Below are 27,757 nucleotides of genomic sequence, written 5' to 3'. Positions count from 1 at the left end.
CACAGATATGAAAACTTTTATTGTTTGCTTTGAATAAAAACCCCAGTCCACTGAGGCCCACAGAACAGGACGTCATGCTGGGTTTAGAGACAAAACTGTTAGAAAAATGTACCCAAATAAACAAGCTTAAAGTCTGTATATAAATTACATTTGATGCGCAAACAAACTACCCCCAGCACAGACATTTTAGTAAGTTATTGCATTGTATCCTTGCTGTGTCATGATAGTGGCTTGAGCCAGACCCTCATGCAGGCTTCTGTGCAACAATGAGAAATGGAGATACAGGACATCCCTTTGAACTAGGCACTTGATCCTATGGGTGAACCTAAACGTTGTTGCCTTGATTCCTCGTCTCCTCAAAACACATTGGTGCAGAAGAACAGAGGTTCCTCCCCTCTGATCTTCTGCTCCAATATGTTTTGAGAAGACAAGAGGAAGTAAAGAATCAAGACAATACAGTTTAGGTTCACCCCATCCCACTGTACCACCCTTCATCTTAGACAAGATCATTTTAAGGCTACGTTTATACAGTCAGCCAATTCTGTTCTTTTTCAGAGCTGCTCCAAATACCAATTAGTGAACATTATCAAAATGGGGCTGCCTGTATAAAAACACAGCCTAAGACACTTAGCCCCCCCCCAAATCTAACACTTTGACAATCAATATTCTTTCTGTATGTTGGTCTCATTTTAAATTACTGAAAGCTTTCAAAACCTTAATGGGGGCAGAATCCAACACTTTCCACTACAGTGCATCAATGCCAGAAAATAATGATCCTGCAATGGAAATTAACAAGATGCTGGAACTTGGCGTCAACTCCCGTCACTCAACAAAATGTACAGATGTAGACATATCCATACTTCTGAATAAATCTAGTACATTATCAAACAATAACCAAGTTCATCGAACAGCACTGTGCAAAAGAGCTTCAGAGCACACCAAAAGTTCTTAGAATAAATTCCAATTTAAGTAAAATTTAATTTGACTATTCACTCTTATTAGTTCAAATGTAGTATTCTAGTTATTCACTGGCATTAAGGCACAATAAATTATTCTTAACTCCCTGTTCACACGGGGGGGGGGGGCAGGTACCATAACATCGTCGGTATCATCCCAAATAGCACCCTATTCCCTGTAAAGTGAACTACTTTTGACCAGAGCCAAGCGGTGCACTATATAGGGCTGCCATTTGGGACTCACAGGTCGTCCACAGTTAGCAGAACTGGGATATAATCTCAGGATTAACACATTAACAGAGGACACCATTATATAAAACAACTTCATTAGTAAAAAGTGCAACTGTGTGTACGTTTCCTGCAAGATATAAATTCCCAAATCTAGCTAATATTCTCTCCATTTAAATCATGTCTGGCCAAGATAGCATCAGACATTCAGTCAAAGTTCATTACTTCCCATCAACCAACCTTCACCCAATTTGTGCCCAATCATTCAAACCCTCCAAAACATTAGCTTCAATATTGCCATGTAGCTAAAACCAAAGGGGCTCTACAATTAATCAAATATTTTAACCAATTTTTAACTGAGCAATTAGGTTGACATCACTTGTGTAGCTTAGCAAGCCACCAACCGCCATGCAGTGCCATGGGACAGAGTCAGAGGCATCGAATCAAGAGTTCAATCAGGGTATCGTTTCTTGCCGTCATACATCTCAAGTACAGTTGGTGGGTCAAATTCTTTCTGGCATTCTGGTTTCTTTGAGAGGAACGAGGAGGTGGAGTTCAGGATGAGGTTAACAAACTGACTGACAAAGAGGTAAAAGGGAATAACAATTTGGAAAGCTCCTTAGAAATGTTGGAAACTGAAATGTGACCTAAATGTCAGGAAGAAGCATACTTAGACGGCCTGCTTTAGCGAGCTCTTGTAGCAGTTTACATAGATCACGCTAGAGATAACCGTAGCAAACAGCAGCATTGTGCAACTCTAGTTACAAAATACCAGTAGCCTCGAGTACAGGGCAATCTACAGAATTCTTTTTAAAAGAAAGTGAAGTTCTGACCTATAATCCATCTTTCCCTATACCTAGTTATGCAACCAGAGTTAAACTATGTCACCAAACCAGAAGAGTATAGCCAAGTTCATCTAGCACCATCACTAGTGAAGACGTGGAAGTAAATAAAACAGAATATAATTTACAAAAAGTTGATATCTAGCTAAAATCACAAACGCTGCCATTTGGAGGACATGGATAGCTTGGAGAAGTGGGATAGATGGATAGCTAGCAGACTAGGTACAGGTACAGTTTGTGTGGTTGAAAAATACACAGAAAGCTGTGACAGACCCCACTGGCTATTTTGGTACATTACAGGTTACCCCCAAAAAATGAAGCTATGTCAGCGATCCTCAGTCATTCGGCCTTCTACACCTAACAGAATATAATCAAATACCTGTTACAAGGAAGAAAAAAAACTCATTGCTGAAAAGGACATCCCTCAAATATGTTCATACACAATTTAGCCACCTGGAAATTGTTTTGAAGAGAGCGATGGATTGCATCATTTCCATTATTAAAAGATATGGAAAAGTGGCATTCAAGCAGTCTACCCCAGTGATGTTGACAAATATACAATCTTTTAGTCAAAAGTATAAAACAAACTATTTCTAAAGATGAGGCGTCACCCCTCTGGATCTGTCCTCCATGCAGCCACGGGTATCCTTCAGGAAGGAAGGGGAAAAATTAGACAGCTTTTTGATGACTTCACTATGGTAAACACTGTTACGGTTAACAGAGTTATGTAAAAGTGCTTGATCTTCTTTCGCATTTGCTATATTGTGAATTTCATTTGTAAACTCCATAATTAAAAGCATTACGAGGGACAACTTAACTCTAGGATTTTGCAAATGTATTCGTTGATGATACCTTTGGCCACAATGGCATCCATCTATACAATAAGTTTAAAAAAAACATCTACATTACCCTGTACTCAAAGTTCTCTGAAAACTCCCATCCTCCCTGGCTTTTTGGATTGTATCCTCCCCTATAGCCGTGGCCTCTGCGGGGGGGACCGAAGGACCCTCTGCTGGCGGAGCGACCCCTGCGGAAGCCCATACCACCACGCCCGCGGTAGCCCCCAAGGGACTGACCCCCGCGCAGGGGGATGCCGAACGTCTCAGAGTTGATACGCCTCTCCTCAGCCCAAGTCTTCCTCCGCTGCCTGCCAATCACAATTTAGACGCTCAACCGGGGGTTGGAGGACGCCGACAGTACCTGACTGAATCCACTACGGTCTTACATACAGTATACTCCATATATCAATAATGCCACATTGTATAGTGTCAAAACATCAGCATGGGACAGAACAGATCTGAGCGAAAAGAGACTCACAGTGGGAAACCAGAGCTTCCTCCAGGTTTTTCTGCAGCTTTCCTGAAAAACAGAATGGCTCTTTATCACGTATTGCCTAAGGGAAGACAATATTGTATTGTAAATTCTCAAACTAAATCTACAAGATAGAAGGTTACCGCTATAAAAACATTGGGGAGAGAGATGATATGGGCAGTTGTCGCCTACCTGCTGTAATCACAGGAGACTTTGTCGAAGAAAGACTTGGTCTTGTCGTAGTAAACTTTAAGTGTTAGTGCCTCCAACCCTTCATCAGCATTGCCCTTGCTGTTCTGAGTCTCCACACTGGAGTTGCCCTTATCCTCCACGTTCACGGCTACCTTCATCTCATCTTGAGAAGAAATGGACATCAAACACATTCACTCCACAATGGCCAATTACTGTTCTGGACATTTATTTATTTAACTAGACAAGTCAGTTAAGAACACATTCTTATTTACAATGACTGCCTGTCCTGGCCAAACTCAGACGACGCTGGGCCAATTGTGCACAGCCCTATGGGACTCCCAATCACGGCCGGATGCGATACAGCTTGGAATCAAACCAGGTACTGCAGTGACACCTCTTGCACTGAGATGCAGTGTCCTACACCACTGCGCCACTCGAGAGCCACACATGGAGTTCTCAGCCAAATAGATCAAGTATGCATCCAGGCTGCCCTGAACAAACTACATTTGTGGAATTTAGGCATTTGAATATACCGGAGGCCATCAGAAATACACAGCGAAATAATCTCCCAGATTGGAAAGATGTGGTAGTGAGTCTACAATTTAAATGACTAACAATTCATACATTTTCAGTCTAGACTTTTATGATCAAGACTTTCACATACAGGCATTCAAAGGGTCGGGGTTAGTTAGAAATGTCCTCGTTTTTGAAAGAAAAGCTAATTGAATATCTCGTACAATGCTGTATACTACTCCCTTCACCGAACAGCACAAATTGGCTCTAACCAGTGTAGGAGTGAGAGGCCCTGGTGCACAACTGAGCAAGAGGACAAGTACCTTTGTTTCTCAAACTAGACACTAACACCTCACAAGTCCTCAACTGGCAGCTTCATTAAATAGTACCCACAAAACACCAGCTCCGGGATGCTGGCCTTCTAGGCAGAGTTTCTGTCCAGTGTGTTCTTTTTCCCATCTTGATCTTTTATTTTTATTGGCCAGTCTGAGATATGGCGTTATCTTTGGAACTCTGCCAAGGCGGCCAGCATCCCGGAGTCGCCTCTTCACTGTTGACGCTGAGACTGGTGTTTTGCAGGTACTATTGAATGAAGCTGCCAGTTGAGCACTTGTGAGGTGTCAGTTTCTCAAACTAGATACTCTAATGTACTTGTCCTCTTGCTCAGTTGTGCACCGGGGCTTCCCACTCTTTCTATTCTGGTTAGAGACAGTTTGCGCTGTTCTGTGAAGGGAGAAGTACATAGCTTTGTACAAGATCTTCAGTTTCTTAGCAATTTCTCGCATGAAATAGCCTTCATTTCTTAGAACAAGAATAGATTGACGAGTGTCAGAAGTGCTTTGTTTCTGGCCTTTTGAGCCAGTCATCGTACCCACAAATGCTGATGCGCCAGATACTCAACTAGTCTAAAGGAGGCCAGTTGTATTGCTTCTTTAAACAGAACAGTTTTCAGCTGTGCTAACATAACTGTAAAAGGGTTTTCTAATGATCAATTAGCCTTTTAAAATTATAAAACTTGGATTAGCTAACAATGTGCCATTGGAACACAGGAGTGATGGTTGCTGATAATGGGTCTCGGTACGCCCATTTAGATATTCCACAAATCTGCCATTTCCAGCTACAATAGTCATTTACAACATATCTGATAAAATACATTTAAATGGACAAAAGAATAAGGGATTTTCTTTCAAAAACAATGACATTTCTAAGTGACCAAACTCCATAATGACAAAAACAGCAAAAACAGTTTAGCAATTTCTGTAAATGTATTAAAAATAACAAATTACATTTACATAAGTTTCCAGCCACCTTTACTCAGTACTTTGCTTAAGCTCCATTGGAAGCGATTACAGACGCGAGTCTTCTTGGTATGACGCTACAAGCTTGGCACACCTATATTAGGTGAGTTTCTCACATTCTTCACAAGCTCTGTCAGGTTGGATGTGGAGCATTGCTGCACAGATATTTTCAGGTCTCTCCAGAGATGTTCGATAGGGTTCAAGTCCAGACTCTAGCTTGGCCACTCAAGGACATTCAGAGACATGTCCCGAAGCCAAGACAACACAGGCATGGCAGTGTGCTTCAGGTCATTGTCCAGTTGGAAGGTGAACCATCACTCCAGTCTGACGTTCTGGAGCAGGTTTTCAATAAAGGATCGCTCTGTACTTTGCTCCGTTCATCTTTCCCTCAATCCTGACTAGTCTCCCAGTCCCCTTTGGCTGAAAAACATCAACAGCATGATGCCATCATCAAAGGAATGTGCCAACAAGCGTCACGTCTGGAGGAAACCTGGCATGTCAGGCCAAAGAGATCAATCTTGGTTTCATCAGACCAGAGAATCTTGTTTCTCATGGTTTGAGTCTTTAGGTGCCTTTTGTCAAACTGTCATGTGCCTTTTACTGAGGAGCAGCTACTGTCTTGCCACTCTACCATATAGGCCTTATTGGTGGAGTGCTGCAGAGATGGTTGTCCTTCTGGAAGTTTCTCCAATCTCCACAGAGAAACTATAGAGCAACCATCAGGTTCTTGGTCACCGGCCTTTCTCCCCCAATTGCTCAATTTGGCTGGGCGGCCAGCTCTAGGAAGTCTTGGTGGTTCCAAACTTCTTTCATTTGAGAATGATGGAAGGGCACTGTATTCTTGGGGACCTTCAATGCTGCAGATATTTTGGTGCCTTTCCCCAGATCGGTGCCTCGACACAATCCTGTCGGAGCTCTTCGGACAATTCCTTCGACCTCATGGCTTGGTTTTTGCTCTGACATGCACTGTCAACTGTGGGACCATCATATAGACAGGTGTGCCTTTCCAAATCATGTCCAATCAATAGAATTTACCACAAGGACTCCAATCAAGTTGCAGAAACATCTCAAGGATGCTTGACGGAAACAGGATGCACTGGAGCTCAATTTCAAGTCTCATGGCAAAGGGTCTGAGTACTTGTGTAAATCTGGTATCTGATCTTTTACTTGGAATAAATGAGCAAATGTGTCAAAAAACATAAATCCACTTTAAATTCAGGCTGTAAAACAAAAACGTGGGAAAAGTGAAGGGGTTCGAATACTTTCTGAAAGCTGTAAGATCGATTATTCAGTCAGACACGTTTTATAAACTAGTCTAGTTTGCTGTTCGTCAATCAAAGCACAGTAAGTAACCTATGCGCCACCCCTCTGTGGCTGCATATGAAACAAGTGAAAGAAAATAAACGTGCCAGAAAAATAGGCCAAGTTAATTGACAGGAAATGAGCGCATCATGTGCTCTCCCGCCATGTGTAAAAAAAATAGTGACTGCAACGACAGCGCACACACACACGGCATTGTGCTCAGGCTTGCCTCGTGTTAATCTCAGTCCCCTGAACACATGCTTCGGATGCCGGCCATGTTTTGTCTGTCTGAAGAAACCAGCCTTGCATGCATGACCGTCCTCAAAAACACTAGGCTAAATCGAGCTCCTTCACCCATAAGTGTTGGATCAAATGTTATGAGGGCCTGATCTGTACAGTTCTGGTACCTTTTAGTTTGAGCTTGCTCTGGAACTCCCTGCCAATTTCTTCCTTGTCGAACTGGGCGTTGGCACTTTCAAAGTCGAAGTCCTTCTCGACCTTCTTGGGTCCATCTAGGCGCACGTTGAAGCGGCTCCTGCCGCGTTGTCTTCCCCCATGACCACGCCTCTGAGGTGGGGGGCCGCCAACTGGGAAACAGGAAGAATAGACAATATTACCACCAGAAAACGTAGTAAACACCAAACAATACCACAAAATTATTATAATAAGTTAACAAAAGCAGTGCCCCTTGTTCAAAACCGAACCATGAAGAATATGAATAAACAAAATGCAGGAAAAGGTCCACTATAGCATAGATTGGTAGTTTGCTGTGCTTTTATCTACCAATTGACAGAATAAAGCAATGGCCTGTCATCCATCACAATACTTAAAATGTCACTAACAGATTTATACAAATAGATATTCCAGCAGCATATAAAGCATGAATAGCATTACCCATCCATACAATGTTAAAATCGCCAACATATGGCGTAACAGAATTACCATAACACACGAAACAGAGCAGTGATCGCCATCTCAACTTGTCAATCTGCACAGCAATGCAGACAGTTGCAAGCACACAGGAAGGTGGAGTTGTATAAACGAACGTGGGCTTGACAGTTTAAGTAAAAGTCACTAGGGCATGCAGTCTGAAACGGCATGGAGCTGAGCACAGAGGACGGTTAGAGCAGAGGTGCTCAGTTACCCTGCAGGCCGTTGACTGGATCCCTGCCTTCACCTTGCGGCTGTTGCTCAGACACTATGAGTGCTTTCTGGGCCTGGAATGGTACAGTCCATTAGTTTAGAGAGCTCAGCTCAACTTTAATAAAGAGATATAGCCACACCCTATAGAAACAGGCAAAAGTTGTTAAAATGTTGAAACTCCGACAGACTGTTAAGAGTTACAAAAAATGGCAGGGGTCATTTTTGTTTTTAGGGGGTTACAGCACAACAAAACAGGTAAAGCCTCCGATAGGTCTCACCTACGGAGCTAAAGATAGAATTGGTAAGCCCTGCAGTGGTATAGCGTTGGTGAGAAATGGGCGTGTTGCAGGGCGCACCCCAGGCCTGGTTACTGCGGGCCCCGCTGACGGTCTCACCCTGGTGATGGTGCTGCTGCTGGGCATGGCTGGCGGCTGAGCCGAGGGGGTCGTTTGGCCTGGAGCGGGACTCCTACGGCCCAAGCTGGGAGTCAGAGCGTAGGGGGCCGACGGGGCTGCCTGTTCCGTGGGGCTCTTCCTCAGGGGGTCCAGGGAGGGGCTGGTGTGGCCTGGGTGAACAGAGGGTTAGTGTTACACTGGGCTACTCAACACTGCAGAGACACACGAATCAGACTCAACACTGGTTCGTCAAGAGTTACACTTCATGGATATAAAGCTTAAGTGATTAAACGCGTTGAAGGTTGTGTGTTGTGAAAAGCAATCTGCAATTTTATTGAGAAGAGAAAAAAAAAAACTGTGATAAGGGGGGTGAGGGTGGAAATGCCATTTTGAACCACATTCTAGTATTCCAAAGCAGTATTGGGTGATATGCTCTCACAAGACGATACATAGGCCTAACATACAGTACCAGTCAAAAGTTGAGACAGCTACTCATTCAAGGGTTTTTCTTTGACTCTTTTCTACATCAAAACACATTTGGTTACTACATGACTCCATAAGTTTACATTTTGAGATTCTTCAAAGTAGCCACCCTTTGCCTTGATGACAGCTATGCACGCTCTTGGCATTCTCTCAACCAGCTTCATGAGGTAGTCACCAGGAATGCATTTCAATTAACAGGTGTCCTTTGTTAAAAAGTTAATTTGTGTAATTTCTTTCCTTCTTAATGCGTTTGAGCCAATCAGTTGTGTTGTGACAAGGTAGAGGTGGTACACAGAAGACAGCCCTATTTGGTAAAATACCAAGTCTATATTATGGCAAGAACAGCTCAAATAAGCAAAGAGAAACGACAGTCCATTACTTTAAGACATGAAAAAAAATCAAGAACTTTTAAAGTTTCTTCAAGTGGAGTCGCAAGGACCAGAATGCGCTATGATGAAACTGGCTATCATGAGGACCGCTACAGGAAAGGAAGACTGAGTTACCTCTGCTGCAGAGGATAAGTTCATTAGAGAGTTACCAGCCTCCAATTACAGCCCCCAAAAATGCTTCACAGAATTCAAGTAACAGACAAATCTCAACATCAACTGTTCAGAGGACTGTGTGAATCAGGCCTTCATGGTCAAATTTCTGCAAAGAAACCACTAAAGTACACCTATAAAAAGGAAACACAAGCAATGGACATTAGACAGGTGGAAATCTGTCCTTTGGTCTGATGAGTCTAAATGTGAGACTTTTGGTTCCAACCACCGTGTCTTTGTGAGATGCAGAATAGGTGATCAGATGTGTGCTTCCCACCGTGAAGCATGGAGGTGGTGATGGTGTGGGGGTGCTTTCCTGGTGATACTGATTTATTTAAGACACCTCTATTTAACCAGCATGGCTACCACAGCATTCTAAAGTGATACACTATCCCGTCTGGTTTGGGATTAGTGGTACTATCATTTGTTTTTCCAACAGACCTCCAGGCTGTGTAAGGGCTATTTGACAAGGAAGGAGAGTGATGGAGTGCTGCATCAGATGACCTGGCCTCCACAATTACACAACCTCCACCCAATTGAGATGGTTTTGGATGAGTTGGACCGCAGCGTGACAGGAAAGCAGCAAACAAGTGCTCAGCATGTGGGAACTCCTTCAAGACTGTTGGAAAAGCATTCCCAATGAAGCTGGTTGAGAGAATGCCAAGAGTGTGCAAAGCTGTCATCAACTCAAAGGGTGGCTACTTTGAGGAATCCAAAATATTTGTGTTATTTCATAGTTGTGATGTTTACAATGTAGAAAATAGTAAAAATAAAGAAAATCCCTTGAATGAGTAGGTGTGTCCATGTGCCACAAGGAAATAGTCAGGTTAGCCATCCCTTGAAAGAATATGACCGTGTGCTCTACAGATGAGTTTTAGGAAGTGAATGGGTTAGATCTACAGCTAGTTTCAAATGAGTTTGTTTCCCCAAGGTGAGTACGTAGTAGAACAAATCAGTGTTTCTCTTCCTCGTGTTTCCTTTACCTTTAGATACAAGGACAGCAGCGGGACCCAGAGAGTGTGAATCAGTGGGGAGAACAGCACCAATAGCACTGCTCTGGGACTGGGTTGCAGCGGAGCTTGTGTCACTCCCAAAGGAAGAGGGCGGCACTGATCTTCCTGTATGGAGAGGAACAGAAGGTGTAGAGTATTGAGGGCAAGAACTACACAAGTGTGAGGAGTCCTCTGATTCGCTTTCAATTATTATTTTTGATATCTCACGTGCGATTCACCTGAATCTCGAAGAACCAATTACAAATGTCAGTTGGTCAAAAGGTGAATGAGGTGAGCCCCTCCTATTATCTAAGGAGCGAGTCACCTGTCCTATGGTAATTCTCACAAGAGTACTTCTCTAAGCTTTCCTCAGCATGAAAATATATGTTTAACTGTTTCGCAAGTGCCGCGAGGTTACACCACCGAGCGCAGAAATTTCAGCTCTAGTCTTTTGTGTTGAGTAACTTACCGAAAACATGTTGCTTTGTCTCCTGTGTTAGCACGCTATGCTATTAGCCCACTAGGTGAACACGAGCTAGAAAACACAAGCCTTAACGGATAAACATTGACTAGCACACACGTTATCAATACTTAGTCTCTTAGCAAAGGGTATGAATACTTATGTAAATTAGATGTCTATTTTTAATAAAACGTGTTCATTTCTAAAAACCTGTTTTCCATTTGTCATTGTGGGGTAGTGTGTCAATTGATGAGGATTTTTTCAAATGTATTTAATCCATTTTAGAAGGCGGCTGTAACGTAACAATTTGAAAAAAAGGGGTCTGAATACTTTCCAAATGCACTGTATGTTTTTTAAGTGGGGAAAAATACCTCAATATTCTTTAAAAAAACTACAACCAAATAATGTACAAATTAAAAATGGACCTTCAATCATACAGTTTCTTGATTGTGTCCAGCTTGATAATAAATCACAGAAATGACAGCTAGACAGTGAGGTAAGAGTCATTCATCATCTTGATAGCCCCTCGATGGCCAGGCAAACTCTGGTCAGCGGAGATCATTCTCGTGCTGTACGACGAGCCCTGGCAACTCCCGTTATGCGGGGGATCTTCTGACCAAAGCAAACAAAGATTTCCACCCTCACTCAAACACAATGGCCTTCTGGGCTTGGCCCATGAGAGGTCAAATCTGAACGTGACAGGCCTGCCTCAGTCATTGACTATACAGAGTGTCAGGGCCCCTTCTACACACTCACTGTATGCAAACAAATGGTGCATTTGAGAAAATGTGACCAAAAAAGAAAAATTGTGCTTTTTGCAGGTCCTTATTGCTTTCTCCTCAGTTAGTCTTTCTAGACACTATTTTGGCCTGTCATATAGGCTTTGGAAATAACAATTGGTAAAAACTTGTTTCAAGAAGGGGGTGCGTCGTTCACGTCCAGTTTTCCAAGCCCCGCCTTGGGATCCGTCTATTGCACTTGAGGCCATTTCACAGCATCTTTTTGAGCTGCTGGAAAGCATGACAATTAAGTAGCTCGCCTTCAAGATCGCTTCACTGGTCACCCTTAAGTCCACAAAGCAAGTACGTGAGCCGCACGCGCTGTCAGTTCACCATGTGCCTACAGTTTGCCCCAGGCTTTTCCCCGGTTTCAATTGTCTCACTTTGGAGCTTGTGGCTTTCCACCCACCACTTCTACAGAAGAACCTCTCCACCATTTGTGTCCAGTACGCATATTGCGCATTTACTTGGATACACCAAGAGCTTCGCACAAGGGGAGGCCACACTCAACAATTATCACATTGGATTGTGGACGCTATTTTATTGGCCTATAATAACAAGGGATTACAGCCGCCGGACAGCCAATGGGCTCTCTCCAGTAGAAGTATGGCTACCTCTTGGGCACTGTTCAAAGGGCATCTACTTACAGGAGATTTGCGACGCAGCTTGTTGGGAATCCATGCATATATGCCCAGGTTCTACCGGCTAGACATCACTGCAACTTCTTTGGTACATAGTGTCCTCAGTGTCAGGGCCTCTGAGGGTTGATATGTTAAGACTACCTGGCTTTGGAGAGCATGTTTGCAATAATGGAGTTGGCCATATCCCAAGTGCAACATGGGGACAAATAATTGAAAGAGAAATCAAGGTTACTTTCATTACCACGGTTCTCTGATATTATGAGTGAGATATTCCCCTACTTGTAAGAGCGTGACGAAGTTCGGCATGCTCGGGAATCTCCACAGGGTGAGCAAGTAGCTCTTTATTATGAACGGAGGGGTTCACCTCCCTTCGACTGGTCTGTCTAACAGATGTGTATAAATGGTTCCTCAAGATTCAGCTGAATCCCACGTGAGATCTCACTCATAATATCAGGGTTACAAAAGTAACCTGACTGGCCTCATTATTTCCTGATTTGCTTCCTGACCTGTGACCCTTGGCTGAGTACTAGCAGCATCTTCGTAATGGAGCGGAAATGGCGAGTACTAACACTGAATATGCGCCTGTGAAATGCCCTGCTTGATCCAAGAGCCATGTGGCAGCCTGCAACCCTTGGAAAGCATACCTTGGAAAGCATACCTGACAGAGCTTGACAGAGCTTAAAACATATCTACCTGCATTTGACAGGTAGATCGCTTAATGCATAGCATTAGCTTGCATTTGAAGGTATAACGTGACTGACAATATAAGCTTTAGAACACAGTTGACAATAGTAAAGTATGACTGACTAATATCAGACCTTGAACACACTAGTGATTAACCTAGCTAGCGGTCCCTTCCTCACCATATCCAGGCTTTGTGTTGCTGTGGCTCTTAGCGTCACCAACGGTGCCAAACTGCATGGACACCAGGGGGCTGGTGTTACACTGGCTGTACAGGGGCACGGGAGCTCGGTTGAACAGGCCGTTGGAGCCCACCGACTGGAATGGAGCTGAAGTGGCAGCAGGAGCAGGTGGAGGGGCTGAGCACACAGAGGACTGGAGAGGAAGAAAGCGAGATGAAGCCAAATATCACTGCACAGGTGCACTTATATTAGGGATGTGCATCTAGTTTCATGAATGAGTCGATACGCATCTAGATGCACGGGCTTTGATACTTTTTAGATTGTTTCAATCTGGTATGATTTAGTTTGATTAGTGGAACGAATTGATGCACTAACATTTTTAACATAAACACCTTAATTTTCCATTTTAAATTAATATCTGCTGCCTATGGGAGTTCAGAAGCTGGGCCTCTGTGCTGCATCTGTCTGAGATTACTTCTTTAAACTGAGTGACCGTGTGTGTGTGTGTGTGTGTGTGTGTGTGGGCACCTGAGCTGAGCCATTGGGCAGACCACCCCACTATCAGATTAGGAGTGGGAAATGTACATCCCACTCATTTTTATATCTATTCACCACCTGATTAACTTAATCATTTTTGCAGATTGAAAATGTTGAGCTAGTACCATGTCAATATTTTTTTGAAACCATCTTGGCATTTAGACAGTTAATATAATGCAGCTTTGGATTTGACCTGTCTCGAAAGCAAATAGTTTAGAAGTTTACAGAACTTCTCCCGCTCTGACTAATGAATGAGAAATGATAGCAGTTCTTTTGAAATTCTTATTCATGTAAAAAAAAAAAGACCAAATACACTGACAGTTTAAAGCAAAACGTCAAAGCTATTTCTTATGGGGAACCTGAATAATCTAAATTTAAAAAAACAAACAATCGGAACGATTGATAACCCCAATCAGCAGTTGGATGCGAGTTGCGTAGACTTTGGTAGGTCACACAACTCTGGTAAGACACGCATTTGGTAACAATGACCCAGCAAATTACATTGGTTGTCACTAATAATGCCTATGATTTGACATTGCGAAAGCAAATTTTACACGCATCTGATTGCTGAAGGTGCCAAATGTACAAATAACCTATTAGGCCAATCTCTCGTTGGCGCGGGCATCTGCATCTCCCACACCATTGCTCTGTCAGCCATATGCAGTTATATGCATAAAGTTGGATAGGCTACTGAACTGAAGGAGAGGACACATCATTTCAGTCATAACAGATTAGTTATTTCCAGAAGACCATATGGTGACCCGATTCAGGAAACTAGGCGTGTGCCGCAAGTCTGGACAGTTGTGAAGAGGCCACAACAAAACCGATTCTCCTCAGGAGACTGAAAGGATTTGGCACAAGTCCTTAGATCCTCAAAGTTTCTACAGCAGCACCATTGAGAGCATCCGGACTGTTTGCATTCTTATCCGTATTTTTTTAAACTGCATTGTTGGTTAGTAAGTAAGCATTTCACTGTTGTAGTCGGAGCATGTGGCTAATAAAATTTGATTTGAAGTCATGACTTCACAGGAGAGCCGTCTGAACCTAAAAAAAATAATTTATCAAAATGCTTTTGAAGGCAAAAATGCCTTCGAACATGTGAACTTTCATGTGCCTTTAATAACAAACTTATGGCATCTGTAAATACGAATAATGTTGAATTACTAGAGCCTAGTTGATTTAGACAGGAACCTTCCCGCTAGCCATGATTGGCTGAGATAATGAGTGGGCTGTACATGCCGAGAGATCAGTTTCAGATTGGTCTGCATCTTGTCTATAAAATGAGCTGCTCGTTATGCGTAGATAATCCTTTCTACTGCAGTTTGAAAGATGAAATTAGCAATGGAGAACTGCAAATATGTTGCTACTGCTCTCAATAGCATTGCTGCCCTGAATTTCAGGCGCTATCGACAAAGGTCAGTGGGAAAAAGTTGATGAACTTTCTGGAGGACGATCGTGCCATGTCGACTCTCTCTGAAAATGAATCAGATCGATGAGGAAATCCCTGATTTAGGTAAACACATTTACATTGAAGGAGACATTGTCAGAAGACTCCACAGTGATGGGGAAGAAACAGCGGTCAACAGTGTTGTCACGGAAGAAGTTGACACAGGCCAAACAAGTTGTGCAAACTAAACGGAAATGACCAAGGACATCTTATTTAATAAAAAGGAGTTGCAGTCTGCTGTGAAGCTTTCATCCATGTAACAGCGTAAGAATCTAGCTACAGTTTCAGATAAGTTTCTAATTTTGTCAGAAAGTTGATTCATTGCAAGTTAAAGCTTGCTGTTAGCTAGCAAGATGGAGTTTGATGGTTGGCTTGTTAACCAAATAGGTTCCATCTTCAGCTAACTATGACAAATTGGTTTGTATTACTAGTAACGCTACTCTATGGATCAGTTCATTTTTTAGCTATCTAACGTGAAATATCTAAACAAAAGACCAAGTTAAAGTTTGCTGTTAGCGAGCTAGCTAATATTAACTTGTATTAAGTGTGTGTAACATTAGGAATGTTCTCAGAATGCCATTTAACATTGCTAGTTATAGGTTCAATGTTAACTACATATGTCTTTCAGGATCAGTAGAACACACCTGACCTCTCCTCCACCAGTCATACTAGGAGAAAGTTCTAATGCTTCCCATCTACAAGAGAGCTGGCCCAAACAAGCAAAGGCAGCAGAGCAGTCAACGACATGTAGCATTTCATCACTAACTACAGAATTGGGGAAACGCGTGAGGACCTGAATTGTGATAACTGCAGAGGCCAAAACAAGAACAAGATCGTGCGATGGTATTGTGCCTGGCGGACCATGCACAAGCTCCACCATGGTCTTGGACCTTCAGTTCCTGATCACAGGCCACACCAAGTCCGACTGGTGCTTCAGCCTTAAGTAACACTTCAGAAAGACCCAAGTGAACGTCAGAGATGGCTGGTGTTGTGAAGGGCTGCACCGTGACAGGGGTCAACATCCCACAGCTAGTTGGACTGGTGGATGGTACAGTGCTGGTGGAAAGCTATGGCTGGCAACACCTGACTCCGTACTTCAGACCACTGCCACAGATCAAGCAGTACCAGCACTTCAGGGGAAAGTAATTGTCATTGAATTGTATGAGGTTATTATTCTCTAAAAACTTGGGAGGTCAATTGATATTGTGCAGGGTTGTAATGTCTTCTGATTTTTGTTGTTGTGATTGTTCCCCGTTTCACAGCTTCGATGCTCTGGAGCCTGGTGTTGTCGCCAAGGAGCGTTTGGACTGTCAGGACCAGGTTTCAGCTTCTGCGCGACGCTGACATCCTTCCTCCCATAGATAGTCTGCCAGTACAAGGACCACCTGGACTGGACGCAGCTAGACAAACGTATCTTTGAGAAGATCAGGGAGTTGTGACGAAGATGCAATCGACGTCACATGCCCAGCATCAAAGTCAAGGGCATGACAGAAAAGGCTCTCCAAATACAGATTCCCTTGTTCATGCGTGGTTCGGACAGACCAGTCATCAGCACTATCTGCAGTGCCTCTATTGAAATGCCTCTCTCCTAACACTGCTGCTCAGCCACTTTACCCCTGATTGTATGCATATCATCTATCACAGATATCGTTATTGTACATACCGGTACAGCTTTTCTGAAATTGCTACTATGCAAGTAACCATTTGGCTGTGCCGTTTACACCTTTTGTAGAGACCCATTCACTTAGCAAAATATTGATATATAAAATGAATGTGGTCATAACATGATTGTGACATACAACAATATCATGTGAACGTATCAAGTGTCATCCACATAAATATATATACACACGTTTATGTACTGTACATTTGCACCTCAAATCATGTTTCAACTCAGGTTGCATGGCCTTATCACATAGTAATGCATACATAAGTTGTGTAGCAGTATGTCAAGTATGCTAATGTACTGGTGTGAATACATTTTTGGCAGTGGTGTAAAGTACTTCAGTAAAAATACTTTCAAGTACAAAAGTATTTTTTTTTGGGGGGGGGCATCTGTACATTACCATTTATATTTTTGGCAACTTACTTTCCTACATTCCCGAAAGAAAAAAAAAAAGTTGTTTTTACTACATACAGTGGGGAGAACAAGTATTTGATACACTGCTGATTTTGCAGGTTTCACTACTTACAAAGCATGTTGAGGTCTAATTTTTATCATAGGTACACTTCAACTGTGAGACACGGAATCTAAAACAAATCCAGAAAATCACATTGTATGATTTAAGTAATTAATTTGCATTTTAATGCATGACATAAGTATTTGATACATCAGAAAAGCAGAACTTAATATTTAGTACAGAAACCTGTGTTTGCAATTACAGAGATCATACATTTCCTGTAGTTATTGACCAGGTTTGCACACTGCAGCAGGGATTTTGGCCCACTCCTCCATACAGACCTTCTCCAGATCCTTCAGGTTTCGGGGCTGTCGCTGGGCAATATGGACTTTCAGCTCCCTCCAAAGATTTTCTATTGGGTTCAGGTCTGGAGACTGGCTAGGCCACTCCAGGACCTTGAGATGCTTCTTACGGAGCCACTCCTTTGTTGCCCTGGCTGTGTGTTTTGGGTCGTTGTCATGCTGGAAGACCCAGCCACGACCCATCTTCAATGCTCTTACTGAGGGAAGGAGGTTGTTGGCCAAGATCTTGCGATACATGGCCCCATCCATCCTCCCCTCAATACGGTGCAGTCGCCCTGAACCCTTTGCAGAAAAGCATCCAAAGAATTATGCTTCACAGTTGGGATGATACTCTTGGGGTTGTACTCATCCTTCTTCCTCCAAACACGGCGAGTGGAGTTGAGACAAATAGAGCTTTTTGGTCTTATCAGACCACATGACGTTCTCCCATTCCTCCTCTGTATCATCCAGATGGTTATTGGCAAAATTCAGATGGGCCTGGACATGCGCTGGCTTGAGCAGGGGACCTTGCGTGCGCTGCAGGATTTTAATCCATGACGGCGCAGTGTTTTACTAATGGTTCTCTTTGAGACTGTGGTCCCAGCTTTCTTCAGGTCATTGACCAGGTCCTGCCGTGTAGTTCTGGGCTGATCCCTCACCTTCTTCATGATCATTGATGCTCCACGAGGTGAGATCTTGCATGGAACCCCAGACCGAGGGTGATTGACCGTCATCTTGAACTTCTATTTTCTAATAATTGCACCAGTTGTTGCCTTCTCACCAATATGCTTGCCTATTGTCCTGTAGCCCATTCCAGCCTTGTGCAGGTCTACAATTTAACCCTGATGTCCTTACACAGCTCTCTGGTCTTGGCCATTGTGGAGAGGTTGGAGTCTGATTGTGTGTGTGGACAGGTGTCTTTTATACAGGTAACGAGATCAAACAGGTGCAGTTAATACAGGTAATGAGTGGAGAACAGGAGGGCTTCTTAAAGAAAAACTAACAATTCTTACTGGTTGGTAGGTGATCAAACACTTGTCATGCAATAAAATGCAAATGAATTACTTAAAAATCATACAATGTGATTTTCTGGATTTTTGTTTTAGATGCCGTCTCTCACAGTTGAAATGTACCTATGATAAATTCTCTTAACAAGGTCTCTAATTTTATCAATGACTAATTATGTATACATTTCAATCAGGACTGACTAGTCCAAATGCTTATGTACTGTACATGAAGGAATTCTCTCTTGCTCCCAATCGTATATAATAGTCAGGAGTTTAGAACAGTGCCTTGGTACAAATGAATGAACTATCTCCACTGACTGACCTTGGCTTCAGGCGAGGAGGGAAGGCTCGAGAACTATAGGGCCTCTCTACCAGTGTCATGAAGAGAGAACATTTGGAAAACGCTGACGTCATTTTCAGTTTATAACCTGTGGAAAAATGTGTATGTACCAGTACTCTCGAATTAAACGCTGTTACCTGACTTAAGACCGGGGCTCTGTCAATTCTTATAAAATCATAGGGTCTTACAAACCCTTCGAATGCATTGACAGTATTTCATTCTGATTGGGAAATAATACAGAGGAATTTAGAATTCCTTCAACAGACCTCTACATGTTTGTAAGTAGGAAAACCTGCAACATTGGCAGTGTATCAAATACTTGTTCTCCCCACTGTACATTTTCCCTGACTCCCAAAAGTACTCGGCACATTTTGACAGGAAAATTGTCCAATTGACACACTTATCTAGAGAACATCCCTGGTCATCCCTACTGCATCTGATCTGGCAGACTCACTAAACACAAATGTTTAGTTAATTATGTCTGAGTGTTGGTGTGTGTGCCCCTGGCTAACGGTCAAAAATAATAAAACAAATGTTGGATAGGGGTTATAGCATTTCTTTCACATGACCCATCAATTTAGACAAGCGTGTCTGGGTAAGCATCTAATATTTATTTAGCTGGAATTTTTCCCTATTGTAGGCTACTATCAATTTTGGTCTTAATCTTCACTACACTACTCACTGTTTAGCACATGACCTCACATGTGAATACTTAAAGAGATAAGTAGCGCTGGCTTAAGAGGGTGGGAACAATGCTGAATGGGTGTAGACAAAGGAGAGCTCTCCAGTAGGTCCCAAAACATTCAACGGCCCTTCTCAAAAGTTTGCAAGTTTATCAACTTTCAAAGCAGAATTACTTTCCCATCGCTCTTCAAAAATGCAGTGTATTATATAAACCATTTTGTAGCTATGTAAAAAAAACTATTTCAAATTTTGCTACATAAGACAGATTTGAGCCATTCAGTCACATGCCTAAAAAAAAAAAATAAAACTATGAACCTGCACTTTGTAAAATTTGAAACCGGTTTTCTGACTGATGCATGTTTCATTTGTATCGGTTTGGGCTCCCACAGACCACTGCATTCATATCGTAAACATTTGGACCGGGGACCAAGGCAAATCGTATCAGTACATCGCCATGTGTTACGTTCCCCAGCAAGAAAACCAAAATGTAGCTCAAACAGAAAAGGGTACAAACAAAGTCACCGACCAATAACCGAAACAGGTGGGGTTTTAAGATGGGTTCTGAAAGACACTCATGGGGGTGTCCACTGAAAGTTGACGAGTAACAACTGGAACCTAAAAAAAAAATTAAAAAAACACCTACCATGATGGCCCACTAAATTTGCCCAACAAGAGGCAAACAAAAAGGCACAGGTGAAACACCTTCACACCAATGAGATAAACAGCACAGGTGTAACCATACTGACTAACGAGGTGACAATCGGTGCACCCTATGTGCTAACGAGCTAAAGTCCAACCTCAAAACATAAATGGAGAAACCAAAGCCTGTAACATGAATAATGCTTTCTATAATAGAACAATGCAAATTGACACTTAGCTGATTCTTGACTTTTACTACATATGTCTGTTTTACAAGGGTGTACTTAGGATATTGAAGTACTTTGTGGTTGGGAGAAGCTGTACCTGGACGATGGCAGGGTCCTGCGGGAAAGAGCATGTTGGTTTTGGCGGCTCACACACAGTCAGGTCCTTGATGTCACTGCCTCTGAAGATTATGTACTCAAAGATCTCATCTCGGGGCGGGATGGGCCTATCAGTGGGCCGATCCTCAGTGCCAAAAGACAGAACTAAATGGGGAAAGACAAAGCATTCAGTTAGCATAAGCAGTGACATGACATGCAATTTGTAGCCAAAATGTACTTTGAATCAGGTGCACTGTTGGACTGGGGGAAAAAAGGGTGGTCACCCGCTCACAAAATAAATGTACACAAACATGTGACTTAATCATTGCACCCACACTGTTTACGCTCCTCAGCGAGCATCTGCGTGGCCAGGCGCCAAAATAGAAATTGGTTTGATTTGTGACGTGCAACGCACTGCAAGTCTGGCCTCTCCCATCTCCTCATTGGTTTTTAGAGCATATACCCACGTGGGTGATTGAAAATTAACTTTAGGTCCACACTCTGGTCGGTTGTAGTAATGCTGTAAAGCTGGTTTCCAACCGCCATATAAAGGCCAAAGAAAAAGAAGCCTGAAGAAAGGAGGAGAGATGACATTTTTAAAATTTTATCTGTGGATTAATTGTTGGAGTAGAGGACAGGGTGCATTTCAGGTAAAATAATAACTCAATGTTTATATACCAGGACAAATTAGCTAGTTAGGGGACTAAGTAGCAACCACCTAGTAGACCGGGTATGGTAACTGCTGGTGGTGAAGGATACCAGACTACAGAGGTAAAGAGGGAGTTTACCCAAAAGGGCTTTGTAGATGAACACATACAAATATAAAGTGAGGTCCAACCTACCATTTGGTACTATGCGCAATGGCGGGTGAGTGACTTGGCATTTGTAATAAAGCACAAGAATGCATGATAAACAGAGTCCAGTCTAAGACAGAGGATAATCAAATTACAGAGAGAAAAGTAGCCTGAACAAGCTTCTTTCTAGCCATAAGCGGGAAGCAAGCCTTATTACGAAAAACTATTTCAATTTAAGCTTCATCACAAGATTATCCACATTGTCCTTTTTAAAGTTAACTTGACATTCAACTGAATACCTAGGTATTTGTAGGATAACACTTTCGAATCCCTAAGTCACCAGTTCTGACAATGCTAACGTTCTCTGGCAGAGTTCTAGCTTTGGTAAAAGGTCATGAATTTAGTTTTTGTACATTCAAGACCATAAAGGGAGGCCTGCAGTGAATGAAAAGCAGTCTGGAGCTCTTCAACAGCCTGAACCAGAGAAGGATCACATGAATATATAACTAGCATCTGCATATAGATGTAACTTTGCTGGTTGCATCCCATTTCCCAAATCATTAATAAAAATTGAAAACACATAAGCTAAAAATTTAGCAGGCCACAAATGTGCATGTGTCTGCTCAAACGGTCAGAAACAGACTCCATGAGGGTGGTATGAGGGCCCAACACAGTGCAGGACGTTTGGCATTTGCCAGAGAACACCAAGATTGACAAATTCACCACTGGCTCCCTGTGCTCTTCACAGATGAAAGCAGGTTCACACTGAGCACGTGACAGAGTCTGGAGACGCTGTGGAGAACGTTCTGCTGCCTGCAACATCCTCCAGCATGACCGGTTTGGCGGTGGGTCAGTCATGGTGTGGGGTGGCATTTCTTTTTGGGGGGCCGCACAGCCCTCCATGTGCTCGCCAGAGGTAGCCTGACATCCATTAGGTACCCAGATGAGATCCTCAGACCCCTTGAGACCATACGCTGGTGCGGTTGGCCCTGGGTTCCTCCTAATGCAAGACAATGCTAGACCTCATGTGGCTGGAGTGTCAGCAGTTCCTGCAAGAGGAAGGCATTGATGCTATGGTCTGGCCCGCCAGTTCCCCAGACCTGAATCCAATTGAGCACATCTGCAACATCATGTCTCGCTCCATCCACAAACGCCACAGACTGTCCAGGAGCTGGCGGATGCTTTAGTCCAGGTCTGGGAGGAGATCCCTCAGGAGACCATCCGCCACCTCATCAGGAGCATGCCCAGGCGTTGTAGGGAGGTCATACAGGCCACACACACACACTACTGAGCCTCATTTTGACTTGTTTTAAGGACATTACAAAGTTGAATCAGCCTGTAGTGTGGTTTTCCACTTTAAATTTTAAGTGTGACTCCAAATCCAGACCTCCATGGGTTGATAAATTTGATTTCCATTGATAATTTGCGTGATTGTTGTCAGCACAGTCAACTATGTAAAGAAAGTGTTGAAGAATATTTCATTCAGATCTAGGATGTGTTATTTTAGTGTTCCCTTTATTTTTTTGAGCAGTGTATATCACACAGATAAAAAGATTGTTAGCAAAGAAGGTAGCGGCCAAACACTTCGGAAGCAGTAAGAAGGGTAGTTTATCATGAGCGTGTTATGCAGCGATGCTGACTAGCCAGTCATTGATCATGTTATGAAGCGTGCGTACCGCTTAGAACAAACTGATAAAGAGAAAGGAAACCAATTATACATCACCTAAGCCCTTGATGAAAGTGTGCATACAATCATACTTGAAAACATCCATAATAACAACATTCCCTTAAAAGCATTAGATGTGACACTGCCTGTCCAAATCAGTGTTCCATCTTCACTAGAATTCTATACTAGCACTCAATGAGCAAAAAATTGTTTGATGTTGTTTCATTAACCTTCCGACTTGGTCAGACAGGGGGACAGATGAGAGTACCAAAATAAGTTAACTAAACCATTGCCAAAAGATATTTAATCTGGTTGACTGAATAGTTACTTGTGACTTTGTATCCAACTTTTTTGTAACAATAACAATTTGGCAAATATAAAAGATCAAATGTAGTCTACTTCAAAATACACACATTCAAGGTAAATATGAAAGTAGTTTAATTGGGATATAAGCCATATAAATTTGTTTTCATGCTCAGGTTGTTTTAGACTTGTTTTCACTCTCATGACAATTGTTCATAGAGAAACAACGAAATGTGATCCGAGTCCATTTAGGTCTGAAAGAAAATGTATATTTGAGTGTAACGCCAGCATTGTAAATACAAATGTTCTTAACTGACTTACCTAGTTAAATAAAATTTGAATTAAAAAAAATGCCCCTTTAATTGCAAGTGAGTAATGGGCCTTGGGTGTCATCTAGCTATGGTTCTGTACTGCTGCTGCTCATTTCATGGCAAAGTTAATAAATACAAATTATATACACTTCTGCCAGGTAAGCCTACTTCGCAGGTAACATTTAACTAAGAAGGTTGAGGAAAATATTTCTGTCCACCCACAAGGTGGACACAACTGGCTACACGGAGTGTTAGACAAATGCGCACACCACTGACAGCCACTATATTGCTGGAAATGAATTGGCAAATTGGGTTAGGTTTGGCATTTTAAGACAAGTGGCTAACCAGGGGTGGAATTATGTCACTATTGCATTGATTAAATAGTAGATGGGAGCTTGCAGTGTCAGATACTTGAGGTTTGTTTATGACTGCTTGAGAAAGAACACATTGAAAAAGTGCATATACTTCTGGAAATGTTTAGTGAGTTAGTCGTAGGTGGGCTGTGAAAGGGAGATAGATACCGGTTGTCCAACTGAATGTAGTCAACTGAAACGTGTCTTCCACATTTAACACCAACCCCTCTGAATCCGAGCTACCGGTAGCATGCGATTTACCTGTTGGAAACCCCTGAATAGATTCTACAAGTGTCTGGAACTATTGGAGGGATGCAACATCCTTCTTCCACAAAACATTCCATATATTGGTGGAAAACTGTCTCAGGCACCGCTCCAGAATCTGCTATAATTGGGTTGAGATCTGGTGATCTACCTTTACAAGTGACTGAGACAGACACTTTATACCCTCTATGCTCCATTGAAACACCTCTTTCAAATTCACTGACCTCTTATGTCATAGTAGCCAAAATAAATGGGAAACTGGCCATTTTTAGCCTTGACTCCATGATGAGATGTTAAGTTCCTTATAACTAAGTAAGAGAACCTCTACATTTACCAGTTGGCTCACCAATAGAATATTATTTCAGAACCAATATTCTAAAAACTACTAAGTATTTTTATACAATAGATCCCAATTATTCCATGTAATATCTCTGTGGAGAAAAATTAAGCTTATAAATTAAGGACCATGACAAGAAAACCTGGCAATGAAAAGCAGAACATTTCACTGGAACTGTGTCAATATTATAATTGCAAACCAACATGAAGTTAAGGCCACCAAAAGTAGAGAAGACATGAGGAATAAAATTCCACATAGAAGTGGGTTCTTAGGTGTAAAGTCCAGAAAAAAAATTCAGCCCGCCATTCTCATTAGTGTTCATTACAACAGTTTTCCTAATGTCATGGGTACGGTTTCTCCACAGAAAGTTAAAAAGCATCTGGTCTCTCCTTCCTCCCTCTCCCTGCAAGTGTATACTCGTCAGACGTCATCAGAAGTGTCCACTTAATTTGAGGGGATAGGGTGTCCTTAAGTTTGCAGCTTAGATACTAATTTACGGGCACCAGTTTTTCCCCCCATGCAATGTAGAGCGCAACATTTCTTTTTGCCGGCTGGCAAATTCCCGAAATTCAGCATCACTGACGTGGAGTTGCTTGTGAATGTTAGCGATGCAGTTGTCGCGCTGCGTCACCGTTTGTTAACACAATATGGCAGGTTTACATGATACTCGCAGCTTGTACTTGAAATAAACATGTTTAACTAGCTCCATCACCAGGTAACTTCTTAGGTTTAACAAGCCAACACTACTCGCTAGTTAGCAAGTTGGCTGGCTGACTAGTCAATTAGTTAGCTTGCTAACGTTAACACCTTTTTCAGAACAGCATAAAAACAATTAGTCACAGTGTGATTTAATGACGTTTGCTTACAGGCATCTCTGTAACGTTATGTAGTTAAACGTTATTTGGTTGGTGCACAACAGTGCGGACTTCTGCATGAGTTAACGTTCTTTACCTTTTGCAAGTGCGACAGTCGAATTCTCAGTGTCAATAGTGTAGAGAATCCCTTCGTATCGAATCTCGGCCTTAGAAATTAGGCTGATTTTGCTCCCGATATATGGGGTTCCTCCACTCATGATGGCTTCAAAATCCAACTAGATCCCTCACTGAGCGTTTCTTTGAAGCATGTATGTGGCTAGCCCTTTTTGTGCTTTTGCGTGCTATTCTTCGATGAGGTTTAACTGCGGTTGGTATCCAATATGTTGCATTACCGCCACCTACTAGACTGGAGTACAACTCCCTTATACTTTGCTTGAAAAAATAAACAAATAAATACCCTACCATCTAACACTGCACTCACAATTATTGTATATATATTTTAAATAACACCACCCTACTCCACTATTTACATCTATTTAGTCCTACCTCATGCCAACAACCTGAAATGATGAGACATCACAACTTAACACTCCTGAGTGGCTCAGTGATAGAAGGCTACTGTACCTCAGTGCAAGAGGTGTCACTATCTGGCTGTGTTTGGGAGTCCCATAGGGAGGTGCACAATTTGCCCAGCGTTGTCTGGGTTTGGCCGGAGTAGGCCGTCATTGTGAATAAGAATTTGTTTAACTGACACTCCTAGTTAAATAAAGGTTTTTTTTTTAAAAAGAGGAATTGTTTTCAAATTAACACACCCTGTGACTCTTCTGATGTCAAGTCTCGCTCACCCAAATGCCACCACAAACTCAATTTTCTGCGACTTACGTTCCATCCCTGCAGAACAGTTGATAACCATTGCAATAAATGCTAAAAATCCAATCTTACTGAAACATACAGTTGAAGTCAGATGTTTACATACACTTAGGTTGGAGTCATTTAAACTCATTTTCAACCCCTCCACAAATTTATTGTTAACAAACTATAGTTTTGGCAACTCGGTTAGGACATCTATTTTGTGCATGACACAAGTAATTTTTCCAACAATTTTTTACAGGCAGATTATTTCACTTATAATTCACTGTATCACAATTCCAGTGGGTCAGGAGTTTACATACACTAAGTTGACTGTGCCTTTAAACAGCTTGGAAAATTCCCGAAAATTATGGCTTGGCTATAGAAGCTTCTGATAGGCTAATTGACATCATTTCAATCAATTGGAGTACCTGTGGATGTATTTCAAGGCCTACCTTCAAACAGTGCCTCTTTGCTTGACATCATGGGAAAATCAAAAGAAATCAGTCAAGACCTCAGAAAAAAAATCATAGACCTCCACAAGTCTGGTTCTTCCTTGGGAGCAATTTCCAAATGCCGGAAGGTACCATGTTCATCTGTACAAACAATAGTACGCAAGTATAAACACCATGGGACCACACAGCCGTCATATCGCTCAGGAAGAAGACGCATTCCGTCTCCTAGAGATGTACGTACTTTGGTGGGAAAAGTGCAAATCAATCCCAGAACAACAGCAAATGACCTTGTCAACATGTGAACACAACCGGTACAAAAATCGACATAACCTGAAAGGCAGCTCAGCAAGGAAGAAGCCACTGCTCCAAAACCACCATAAAAAAGCCAGACTACGATTTGCAACTGCACATGGGGACAAAGATTGTACTTTTTGGGAGAAATGTCCTCTGGTCTGATGAAACAAAAATAGAACTGTTTGGCCATAATGACCATCGTTATGTTTGGAGGAAAAAGGGGAGGCTTGCAAGCCGAAGAACACCATCCCAACAGTGAAGCATGGGGGTGGAAGCATCATGTTGTGGGGGTGTTTTGCTGCAGGAGGGTCTGGTGCACTTCACAAAATAGATGGCATCATGAGGTAGGAAAATTATGTGGATATCTCAAGACATCAGTCAGGAAGTTAAAGCTTGGTCGCAAATGGGTGTTCCAAATGGACAATGACCCCAAGCATACTTCCAAAGTTGTTGCAAAATGGCTTAAGGACATCAAAGTCAAGGTATTGGAGTGGCCATCACAAAGCCCTGACCTCAATCCTATAGAGAATTTGTGGGCAGAACTGAAAAAGTGTGTGTGAGCAAGGAGACCTACAAACCTGACTCAGTTTCACCAGCTTTGTCAGGAGAAATGTGTCAAAATTCACCCAACTTAAGCCTGTGGAAGGCTACCCGAAACATTTGACCCAAGTTAAACAAAGGCAATGCTACCAAATACTAATTGAGTGTATGTAAACTTCTGACCAACTGGGAATGTGATTAAATTTAAAAAAGTTGAAATAAATCATTCTCTCTACTGTTATTCTGACATTTCACATTCTTAAAATAAAGTGGTGATCCTAACTGACCTAAGACAGGGGATATTTACTAGGATTATATGTCAGGAATTGTAAAAACTGAGTTTAAATGTATTTGGCTAAGGTGTATGTAAACTTCCGACTTCAACTGTACATGTAAAGTAA

The 27,757-nt window shown here is 42.3% G+C and overlaps 1 pseudogene; it reads right to left on the bottom strand.

Annotated features, from left to right (window-relative positions):
- On the bottom strand, positions 1-25,555 carry LOC135524134 (protein LSM14 homolog A-like; annotated as a pseudogene).
- Positions 25,556-27,757: the final 2,202 nt, after the last annotated feature.

The sequence above is a fragment of the Oncorhynchus masou genome, chromosome 31 (assembly GCF_036934945.1).
Source record: "Oncorhynchus masou masou isolate Uvic2021 chromosome 31, UVic_Omas_1.1, whole genome shotgun sequence".
NCBI classification, from domain to species: domain Eukaryota; kingdom Metazoa; phylum Chordata; class Actinopteri; order Salmoniformes; family Salmonidae; genus Oncorhynchus; species Oncorhynchus masou.
The sequence above is the reverse complement of the archived record's forward strand: the minus strand, read 5'-3'. Positions and strand labels throughout refer to the sequence as shown.